Source organism: Cavia porcellus, unplaced genomic scaffold, assembly GCF_034190915.1.
Source record: "Cavia porcellus strain 051 isolate PalLab524CR breed Dunkin Hartley unplaced genomic scaffold, mCavPor4.1 scaffold_2, whole genome shotgun sequence".
In the NCBI taxonomy this organism is placed as follows: Eukaryota; Metazoa; Chordata; class Mammalia; order Rodentia; family Caviidae; genus Cavia; species Cavia porcellus.
Window position 1 is genome coordinate 128705963 of NW_026947485.1, and position 12648 is coordinate 128718610.

Here is a 12648-nt window from a genome sequence, read left to right on the forward strand (position 1 = left end):
AGTCTATCAAATTTTATTCACATAAAAATACCTCATTTAACCCTCTTTTTTAAAGAATACTTTCCATATTATTGAATTGAAGGATGACACTTTATATTTTCTTTTTAAATTTTAAAAGATACCATTTCATTGCTATTTGACCACCGCTTTCTCTAAGTTACTCAACTTTCTTATCATTATTTCCAATCATGTAATTCCTTCTTTTATTTTCTTCCTTTCTTCCTCTTTCTTTTTCTTTGCTTCCATCTGCTTTTCCTTTCTCTTTTCTTTCTCTTTTCTCTCTCTTTTCTTTTCTTTCCTTTTTAAAACTTCCCCCTCTTGGACTGGGGATTTAGTTCAGTGGCTCAAGTGCTTGCATGGTACCCATGAGTTTGTGAGTTCAGTCCCTTGTACCAAAGCCCCCCTCTGGCCTATCTCTTGCCAAGTACAGTGGCCTTGCGTATAATCCCAGCTATTTGAAAACCAAGACAAGAAGATCAAAGGTTCACAGGCAACCAAGGCATGTTCAAGAGACCTTGTCTCCAATTAATAACTAAAGGGACTGGGAATATAGCTCAGGGGTACAATTCTCAATACTGGAAAAAAGTCTATCTTTAGTTGCCAGAAACTTGATAATTGTGCACAGAGGTGTTGTTTTCTTTGTATTTATTCTGCTTAAATTAGAGCTACACATAGATGTTTACCACCTAGATTAAGGAACTTGGAAACAGTTTTTCACCAAACAGATTTTCTTTTCTTCTTCATTCTTCTTCACACTTTTAGGAATTGTTTAGTCCCATGTTTTAGGCAACCTGATGTTTTTCCGCAGATCACTGGGCTTTTGTTCTGTCTTTTTCTCTCTGCTTTCCTCAGCTTTAGTAATTTCTCTTCAGTTTTCTTGATTTGTTGACTCTCTTCTACATTGTTCAATGTGATGTTAGGTTCACCAGGAAAGGTTTTGCTTTGCTTTCCTGTTTTGTTTTGTTTCCAGATTGTATTTTGCAGCGCTAGAATTTCCAACTTTCTTTTGTTTGTTTTTTTTCTTTGTTTTTGTTTTCATTTTTGTAATGTTGGAGGTTAAACTCAGGGCCTCACATCTTTGATTCTTTTTTGTATTTTGTATTTCATGCTGAGAGTCCCCACCTGTTGATTGATAATTGACTATCATATCTATTAAATTCTCAAACACATTTACAGTACATATTATGAAACCCTCATCTACTATTCCAAGATCCTGGCCATTTCAAGGTTTGCTTTGATTAACTGGTTTTTTCCTCATGATTTATAGTTAAAGGCTTTTACATATTTATTTATATATAAATATTGAAATACATATTTTTAAAACATACTTTTGTGTTAGCTCCACACATTATGGAGAGTTTGATGATATAGTCAATGCCCTTTAAAAGGGCATTTAATTTAGTTCTAACAGTCATAAAATGTACTGGCAGATCAACTTAATCCACTCAGACTTGATTCGACTTTGTTAGTGTGGCTTCATTTTGGGGTATTGTCTCATGGAGAGGGTTTTACTCCAAGGTGTGGCCCCTACTTCACCTGTCAGGAGCTGGTAGTCTCTCTGCCAGGCTTGGCAGAATCTTTCCCCACGCATCATAGTACCAACCTGGCTGAGGACCTAAAGTGAGCACTCAGGAAATCTCCGAGCCTCAGTCCCAGTGACCCGCACTTTCCCAGCTTTAGCCTGCGTGCTCCAGGCTTCTTCACAGACGCTCTTCTCGGGAAGACTGTCACTTCTCTGAACCACAACCTGGAAAGCGCCACCAGCTATCGAGCCGGGGCCAACGCGAAGTTCACCTCGTGATCTTCCTTCCAGTGAGGGCAGCCTGTACTCCCCATTTGAATGACCTAACAACTATACCCTCACATACCTCATCTAGATTTAGGATTATTTACAACGGAGATGGACTCTAATATCAATTGCTCTGTATGTCTGGAAATAGAAATCCTACCGACTGTTAACTCATCTGCTTATGATTTTATGCTACAGCTCGTTTTAGAAAATTATGGTTTGTTGCTGGGCGTGGTGATGCCCGTCTGTAATGCCATCCCTCGGGAGGCTGAGGCAGGAGGATAGTAGCAAGTTTGAGACCAGGCTGGGCTACAAAGTGAGCTCAAGGACAGTTTAAACTGCATAATGAAACCCTGTCTCAGAAAGATAAATAAATGAGTAAATAAAATTATGGATTGCTGTAAGGAGTCTACTTCTTCTAAGGGTTTAAGATTCAGTGATCTCTTGCCACAAAAGCTAGAAATGGTCTGAGGTCACAGCTCACTCCTTGTAAAGTATAAGTAGATTTATTTAATGCCAGCACCTTGACCTGTGCCAGTCTGCACAAGGGTGGTATAATTTTTTTAAAGGGTAAAAACAAATAAATAAGTCAGTTGGGACTCCTCAAAGATGTATTTAGCAACATCTTATAAATCTGTTTTTCATTACATGAGAGTAGAAATGAAAATCATCCCAATTTTTCTGATTTAAAACAAAAAAATAATATCAATTTAATAGAGGATTGTATAGAATAACTACAAGATCATTGGGTATGTGGCTGCAGGGTCCCATAAATTATAATTGTGTATAGTTGGATAGAATGAAAAGAATTAAAAATGGAAAATAGAAAAGAATCATCTACCTAGAATACATTCAAATGTGTTAAAAACACATACACATATGCCTACTGCATATTTTTGATGGAAAAAAAGATAAAGTAAAAGTTACCAATGTTTCCAAAGACTAGGACTCATAAACTACCTAACAAATATCTGTTTCCTCAAATTTTTTCCTTTCCAGACACATTTAAAGAGGTTCTTGCACACACACACACACACACACACACACACACACACACACACACAAATGTTTTTTATGCCTATAAAACCTTTATGTGAAAGCTTTAACTTTCCTTTCCATCTAAGAGACTAAAGGTTGCCTTGATAAACATCCTGTGTGGAAAACACAACTTTTCCTTGCATTAAGCATTTTTGGTAAAATATTTTCAAACTTCATGTAGTCATTTCCGATGATCTAAAAGAACCCCAGAGACAATAAAAGAAGAGCACATCTGTTATCCTCTCTGTTAATATAAGTGCCTGATTGTTTCGTGTCCCCCAAGGCATATTCCCACCTAAAACATGACAGGGAGAATGAGTAGTAATGACCGAGTGCGGCGTCTGGCTTTGTGAGCATCCCACGCAATGACCATTGGCCCACTTATGAGATGATGTGCTAACAATACCACAAACGAGCCAAGGCAGCCACACAGGACTATTAAACAACAGAGAGAGAGACATTAGGATACTGAAGGCTTATTGGAGAGGCAGCACTTATGAACCCTGCACCTCGGCATCCCAAGGCCTCAAGACAAGATTCAGAGCACTTTTTCATTTCTCTCCACAGGATGGGAAACCAACTTCATGAAAACTCTTGACCTGAAAACAGCATGATTTAAAAAAAAATTTTTTGAGACAGTGCCTCACTGTGTAATTCAGGCTCACCTTGAGTTCACTATGCTGCTCAGGCTGGCCTCAAATTTGCAGCAATTCTCCTGCCTCAGCCTCCCCAGTGCTGAGATTACAGGCATGCACCACCCATGCCCTGCAAAATAGAATTTCTAGGAATAAAGTTTTTTAGTTGGAGATATTTTTAAGTTTCATTTTAAATGTGCATGTACAAGAACATTTCTACACATATACTCTTTCATGGCACAGTAATGCAAGACTATAAGACACATTGAAATCACACAAGCATCTTAGTAAGAAGCAAGCAAACAAAAAAGAGTGATGACTCTGACTCTGGTTTTGTGACCTTTAAATGTTCTATCAAAATAGTAAATCATCCCTTACTATCAAGTAAAAATACAGAGAGCGATGAAGACAGGAGAAAATGTAAGGGTTATTGTTTTTTGCATTTGATAACTTAAAATATTAAAGATCTTATCAAAATTAGATTAAATAGAACTTGCCTTTTCCCCACTGCATAACAGAATACAGAGCAAATATCTTTTCTACATTGGTGAATTGTACTCTTTTGTACATCTGAGTCAACTTCCATCATTTTGTTTTTGGTTAAATATTCTGTAATACCTGTAATTGCTGCTTTAATGTGGAAGGATTATTTTCACTTGTAGTTTTTTTTTAGAGGTGTCATTGTTATTTTATGATTAGATGACTGGTTGGATTGATTTAGTTTTGCTTTCTTTGGATTGGATTGGATTGGCTTGGCTTGGCTTGGTTTGGCTTGGCTTGGCTTGGATTGGATTGAATTGGATTGGTTTGGTTTGGTTTGGTTTGGTTTGGTTTGGTTTGGTTTGGCCTGGTTTGGTTTGGTTTGGTTTGGTTTGGTTTAGTTTGGTTTGATTTGGTTAGGCTTGGCTCAACTTGGCTTGGCTTGGCTTGGCTTGGCTAGTTTGTTGTGGATTGAGTAAAATGATGTGACCAGTCACTGCTCATGGGTACACCTGAGGCTACAGAATGACCATGGACTTAGACACTGGGGGAAGTGCACGTCAGATAACTAATTATGGTTAATATACTATAGTGGCTAAAATTTGATCCCTGTTGTTAAGGGAAGATGTTATTTAACTAAACTACAGTAACTGAAATTCTGGAGCATCAGAATCACACAAATGGAGAACTGCCTATATTTGAAGAACTGTTAACCTATCAACCTGATTGGACCTAAGTTTAATCATTAGACATTTTCTTTCTGTTTTATTAAATCTCATAAGACTTCTAAACAAAGGACCTGAAGGGCTTTCTAGAATTTAGGTGACACAAATCACAGGCAAAACTCAGGTGTGTAAGAGATGGAATTGCATCACTTTCTATAGACCTTAATTTCCACTCAGGATCCTAATTTCACAAAATGCCAAATTTGACATCATTCAGTGAAGATTCCCTTTAGGGCAGTGATGGTGAACCTTTTTAGAGCTTTCAATGATAACAAACAGTTGTGGGACCTCAGTGTCTCTCTCTCTCTCTCTCTCTCTCTCTCTCTCTCTCTCTCTCTCTCTCTCCTCTCTCCTTTCTCTCACTCCCTCCTCCTTCCTTCCTCCCTCTGTCCCATCCCCCTCTCTCCCTCCTTCCCTTCCTACTTCTTGGTTATTGATGTAACTACTCATACATGTGTTATCTGCCACCACCATCACAGGTTAAGGCAATGGACCATCCAGTCTTGATTTGGATTTGAAGCCCAAACTGTGAGCCAAATAAACTTTCCTCCTTACCAATGAATTGCTTTGGGCATTTTTCACTGCAGTAATGCAATGCTGACAACAGCATGTGCAAATCAAAAAGAGGGTTTTCATCAGACAGCTGATCCTTCAGCACCTTGACATCAGACCTCCCAAGTCTCTACAACTGTGAGGAATAAATGCTTGCTGTTTATTCCAGGCAATCTGTGGTATCCTGTTTCAGCAGCCTAAACTGACATGCCTACTGAGAAGAGTGACATTGTTAAAGCTGTACACATGTGTGACACACTTGAATACACTGAGTTGGGGTGACCCAACAATCTGATCACAGACTCGTTTGTCTTCTAATAGAAAGGGGAAATTAGTCTCTACCTCTGCTTCCCCCTCTCAGCCTTGCATGTCTGTTTTTCTTGCCAGCTCGACCTCTCTCTCCATTGCTCTCATGAGAACACATCAGTGCTGCCTTGGGGAACTATTGCTTCCCCAAAACTTCAAGTCTTTCCCAAGTCTTTCTCCTGCTGTCTTTTGACTGTCTTTTGAGACAATTTAATCTTGAGTAGGATGATATAAGACAGAAGTCTACTAGGGTCATTTGCTCTAACAGTGACACCAAGACACTGCCCAAGCTCTTAGAGATTCCCTTGGCAGAATGTTTTCCAAACTTTGGTATCAACTTTCTGTTTAGCCTGTACATTCTCCCATTCTTCCTATAAATTCCAACAGTTCTCAAATTAAGTAGAGTCAGTTACATTGAGGTCAAAAAATCCTGCTTCATAGGCTACTTCTCCATGTCTTCAGCTTACACCTCGCTTAAAGCCATCCAGGTTGATGAGACAATATTCATTTGTAATTACTTCCTCATGAGCTGTAATCAGGATCAGAATTAGAGAAACACAGGCAGTGAACCCTTACAGATCTCACTACAGCCTCTCCTTTTCTGTGGTCTCCACACCTGCAGGTTCAACCAAATCTGAAAACTATTTGGGAAAGGATGACATTGGTGCTGAACATGCACGTACTTTTCTCTTTGTCCTTATTCCCTAAACAATGCAGTGTAACACAGTCATATAAATAATCTAAATATATAAGAGAATTTCATGGGTCACGAGCAAACACCATATCATTTTACATAAGAAACTTGAACATCAGCAGATTTTGGTGCCTGCAGGGGTCCTGGAAACAATCTCTTTGCAGATTCTAAGGAGTAATTATATTTAGAAATGAAATTATAGAACAAGTACTGCTTTGCTCAATAAATTTAAGTCATGTTATAATTTGAAATCAAAACTTTATTATAGGGGTAACTGCATACCTTGTTTATTGTAGCACAATTCACAAAAGCCAAGCTATGGAACAAGGCTTAGTACTCATCAACGTATAAATGAATAAAGGAAGTGTGATCTGTACACACAATGGAGTACAATTCAGTTATAAAGAAGAGTGAAATTTTGTCATTTGTTGGGAAATGGATGGATCTAAAAATTGTCATGATAAGTGAAATAACCCAGACTCAAGATGACATGTGCTGCATGTTCTCCCTTATATATGGAATCCAAAAATAGAATGCCAGAAAGTAGAAGGAAGAAAAAGAAGAGAAAAAAGAGAGGGGGAGAGGCACATAGGAGAAGGTAATAAGAGGGATGGATATGACCAAAATATACACATTGAAACCCAATATTCCATAAAATTAATAGGTACTAATAGCAAATTGAAAAAATAAAAAGTCATGCTTCAAGATAGTTTGTCATTTTCTAGTCTAGTATTATCAAACAGTTCTTAATCTCACATTAGGATGCCTTAAAAAAGGACTTGAAATTTCTCCACACTTTAAGAAATAACCATAAGAGAAGAGCATGTGTAGATCACACTCTTCATCTAGATAGCCATGGTTTGTGGCACTGAGGTCAGCTGTGGCCAATGGTGAAGAATAGAGAAGCCACCACAGCAGTTTTAACTCAAATGGACTCATGGGCAGGAAAGGACCCCTGGAGGGTCACATCCTGTCTTCGCACCCTACAGAAACTAGTCCTCTGCACCTTTGTTTTTGTACAAACACATGTTATAGCTTAGATCTGGAATGTCACCCAGAAGGCGCATGTGTGTATTCAGACATGGGGCTTTTGGAGGGTGATCGGGTTGTGGAGGTTGTCACTAACTTGCTGTTAGGAAAAGGGGACAGTTCAGAAGAGATGCCACTGGAGACGTGATCTGGAAAGCTTTGTTGCTCTTCCCAGCAGCTCCCCTCACCTCTTGCTTCCTGGCTACCATGACATGAGCAGCTTCCTTCCTCCAGACCCTTCCAAAATGCTCCTTGTTGCTTGGAGCCAACCAGCTATAGACTGAAACCCCTGAAGCATGAGCCAAAGTAAACCTCCTCTCTTTTGGGTTTTTGTCCAGAGACAGGAAAGTGACCAACATATGTCTTCATTTCTTTCTTGTAAACTTACTACAAACAATTCCCTCTTACTGACACAAAAACGCTGGGAGACTCTTCTACCCTAAGCCCGGTCAGTGTGCCATGACCCCCCAAAGCAGCCTCTTTTCCACAGCAGAGGACCCCCGCACAGTCTATTTTTAATATTCATCTCAGGCCCCTTTGAAGTTGGGAAAGTTACTATTATTCCCTTAATAGTAAGGATTACTAATTAACTTTTCTGGACCTTCTTTAAAAAACCATTTAATAGGGCTGTACCATTTTTGCAGAAGTTTAAATAAAATTAAACCAAGCAAAAATAATTTTTAAGCAGATTATGCAATGGTTTTCTTATACTGTCAAAGGTTCTTCACTTGGATAACTAACTGAAGTTCCAGAGCTCTCAGCTTAGTTTCTTTCTTCAACATCAAGGGTAGCATGGGCCACTATTTAACTTATTTTTTAAACAACGAACCTCAAACCCTACTGGGTGGGAACAATTGAGAAAACAAGCCAACCTATACTTGATTCCTGGCCCACCCAACACTGTCCCTCTTAAATCACAGGTCCCATTGTCCCCTACTACAAACAAGTATTCCTTTACTAATTTCAAATCCAGCGAACTCTGTGTGAAATACTTCTTAATGTGCTTGATTCTGTTTTGTCACTCTGGTACATATAAAAATAGTAGAATATAATTTTTGCTTGTAAATCCTGCAGTAATACCACCAAATTTCAAGGAGAGTATATCTTTCTCCCTGTGCAGACCACATCTTCCTCTTTCTCTGAGGTCAGAAACTATTGGATCACTAGGTTTTGCAGACTTATCTTCACATACTAAAAGAAACAAAATGTAGAAATGGTAAGGACAAAATAATAGCAATAATAAAGATGAATCACAAGCCATGAGAGAAAAGAATCACAAGGCAAAAGAGCTGACTTGATCCTACTTGCTGTCAAGAGACCAGGAATTACAGTACACCAGGGGCTTATTCCGAGATGCTCATTGACCTGGGATGTAACTTACTTTAGCACTTTTAACTGATTTCAGTGACTCTCTACTATTTTACTACTCCTCCTCCTGTGGAGTTTCTGAGATGGGTGGGCATCACGAAGAGGCAAGCAGATCCACTGCCTTGTGACACAAAATGTGGCCCAAAGCGGGCAGCCCTTATATAGCCTGGGACCAGTTAGAAACGTGGAATCTCCAACCCTGCCCCAGACCAACCAACACCAAATCTACAACTTAACAAGACCCCTCAGCGATTTCCTCCCATATGAAAGGTTGAAAAGTTCTGATCTGTAGCATTTGATAATTTTAAAGAGCTTTGAAAACTACCTGAACTTTCTGGTTGTAATTTCTGGAATGTGAAAGAGAGAATTTATAACGCATGTACATGTCTTCCTTGCCGTGGAGCACAAAGCCCTTCTGATTTGTGGCTGAAATAAGAAGACATGAGATCTATCTCAGCTGATAGGAACTGTCCAGCAATGAAATTTTCATGCCATGTATCATCCACTGAGGGAAAAGAATTTATGTGCTTAGCAATTTTAAAATAGCTACACTTCTTTTAATAACACTTAACATGGGCATACATTATGCAACCACATTAAGGAAAGAATAAGAAAATAAAACCAGTTCTTATTTTTAAAAATACTTTATCTTCTGACTGTACCCAAAACAAATTCTTCAGCCAATCTTTTCCAAAATATCCCATTAAAAAGATAAATTTTGCTTTCAGGCAAATTTCCCTTGCCATGGAGTGGTTTCATAATATACTTAAATCTCTGTGACTTATTCTATTTTAAAATAACTATGAAAGTATGGCAAGTAGCAACAAACACATATATACTAAAGAATGTATTTGAGGTGAAAATGCAGAGTAAAATGAGACTGTCTGAAGGGTTAAATTTGTCCTTCAAATACCTAATGAAATGTGGGCCTTTTGGGAAGGCAGAGAACATTTTATAGAAAATGACTCCAAGGAAAACAATCTCTGTGGGTAGTTCAAGAGGAATGAGAACCTATCTATAGCATTCAGGATTTAGGTTAAGAATGAGAAGGAGTTTCATGGCAATTAAGATTACTAAGGCATAAATTAGCATTATATGATAAGGAGACATGAAGTTCGTTAATAAAGCTTGCTTCCTTGAAGCCATGGAACTTTTTGGGATCCTTGTTTTAATGAAAATAAGAATAGTTATTGTTGCTCTTGTCATTGCAATAGTCACAATGGCAGATAATCACAATGTTCCAGGCAGAGTGTTTTGGGCTTTACATGCACTGTAGCACTGTTGGATTTATTTCACAATTGTAGAAGCTAAGTCACTGAGAGCTTAAAAGACTTACCAAAGGTCACAAAGGCAGGCAATAGTAGAGCCAGGAGTCAGCACACTGAGCTATCTACAATGCTATCCTGCATCCTAACATCTGTGCACTGTGACTAACCAGACTGGGACCCCAAGGCCATGGTAACATGGTTTATGTATAGACATAAAGGGAGTATGTGTATGGACATAGTGAGTAAGACATTAAGGAATATTAAGAGAACTTCCAAGTAACTAGGTAGTCGAAATATCAAGTCTTCTCCTTGTGTTCTCAAAGTGTCATCGGTCACCAGGCATAACTCATCAACTAGAGAGAGGAGTTAGGCTGCCTCGGGCTTCCATACGCCATCTAGGTGGTCTCACCTTATCAAGACCTGACAAAAGCACAGCTATGGAGACTTTCTGACACTCACTTAGCATTGCACCAACCAGTTATGTCAACATGCAAACATATCCTCTCTCTCTCCCACACATGTGTTCATCAGAAAACACCATCAGAAAAGCCTGAAACAAATCGGATGCATGTCACTGTTATAATATAAATGTAGTTGGGGCTGGGGATTTAGCTCAGTGGCATAAGCACCTGCTTTACAAGTGTGTGGTCATGAGTTCTAACCCTGGTACCGATAAAAAAGAAAAAGAATATATATATATATATATATATATATATATATATATATATATATACATGTAGTGGACCTAATGTTTCTGGTATCTGCCTAAACCAATAAGATAACATAGAGGAAGCCCAGCTATGCGGAGAAGAACATCAGAGGACCATTGCAAGTGCTGGTTTTGTCCGTTGCTCCCTCCTTAATCAAATGGGCCCATATGTTTTATTTTATTTTTGAATGGGTCCTGTCACATTATGAAAGAAGCAGATTGGCTGGAGGCAACTGGAGACTATTCTCATAAATGAAATAAATCAGACTCATATTTGTAAATATCATATTGTCTCTCTAGTATAAAAAATAATAATAAACAACTGAAAGAGTAGAAAGACCCGAAATATATAATAGATATTGTAATAATGAAAGGGAAAGAAAGTGCTCTAAAGGATATAACTGTATGTATGTTTAAGTGTTCAAGATCGACAACCATACTACTAAGTTTATGTTAGTTCACCAAACAGAATGGTTTACACTGTCATTGTTTGAGTGTCCACCTTTACGCTTTGATTTTGTGATTTGAACAACTACTTCTAAGATAATATGTAATTTATCAACTAGTGATGTCTTAGTATTTTTTTAATTCTGTATTATTTCTACCTATTTTTCTGTTTTGTCTTTTTCTTTAAAAAAAAAACAGATTGGTATTAGGAATGACAGGGCAGCAAACAGAGATGTTTATAAGAAATCTCCACTTTCTAAAAGGCAGCTCAGTTCCGCAAGAGTAAAAGAACAATGAACCCACAACAAGGCTTAACACAAGACCGTAGAAAAGAACTGAGGGCTAACACAGAAACTTGACATCTGAACATTATTTTTAAAAACTGTTCATGTAGGAGAAACCATGAATCATTTAAAGACACTGAATGCCTGGGGTTTACTAGACTCTGATCTGTAGGTTATTATAAACAAAAAGTATTGAACTGACTAAATGCCATGAAAATGACCCAGAAATTTCACAGGAAGGTCAAAGAAGACCAATGATTAAAGTGGGTCAGAATAACATTTTTACCTTAGAAAAGATATTTTGTGTACTTAGAGGTTTCAAAGTGTACTACTCAATTTCAAGGGAAATGCCTAATTTATGAAGTTTTTACATGATAATTTCTTTTGTGAAAAGTGCTACTTTAAAATGAGATATCTGATTTTCTCTGTGACACAAGAATCAAGTCTAACCTTCAGTCCTCCATGCTACTGGAGGTTCATGGGCCAACAACTTACTTCAAAGGAATGAGACATTCTCTCAGGAAGGTGTTTCTCACATTTATGAAATACAAGTCCTTACTCAGTATACATCAGAATCTCAGTCCGTCTTTAAACATTCTGTGAAATTTAGAGTAAACTAAATACTGTTATAAACAATGAAATCAAACCAATGGAACAAAATGATGTTTGGTTTTCAAACCGTACAACCCCTGCCTCGAATCTAATACTAGAGGCACCTGTCAGGGACAGAGGAGAGCAGAGGCACAGCCCTGCAAATTTATGCTTGAAGGGATCATTGCATTAATACTTCTGCTGAAATATTGCTGGTTTCACACAAAAGAAACACTGTCACTAACCAAACATCTGAGTTCAATCCAGTTCACTGTCATGGACCACCCATGGCCTTAAGAAGCCGGGTAAAGGGAAATACATATTTCTTTTAGTTTAAAAAAATCACAAAGATTTCTAAACCATCTCTGAAACTTTTGCAAGGTATCTGCTAGTCCTCCTAATTCCTGGTAAGGTTTTTAACATGGCTCATATTTTACAAGTTGTTGGAACATTTCATAGGTTTTTGTGTCATCGTCTGACTTTTGTTTATTTCCTCCCCTGGAACACACTCAACATATTAATGCCATATTATTGCTTATGAGCAAGCATCCTTTTTTGCTTGGAATGAAAAGGACACATGATAGGTACCACGGAATTTCCAAAGGCTTTGACAGTCTGTTAGACTTATCTTGCTATGCAGGTAAATTTGAGCCCTTTCTTCACATTCTCTGAACCCTAATTTCAACATCTGTAACAGGAATTTAATAATTCCCTTCCTTGTTTTTGTAAGGAT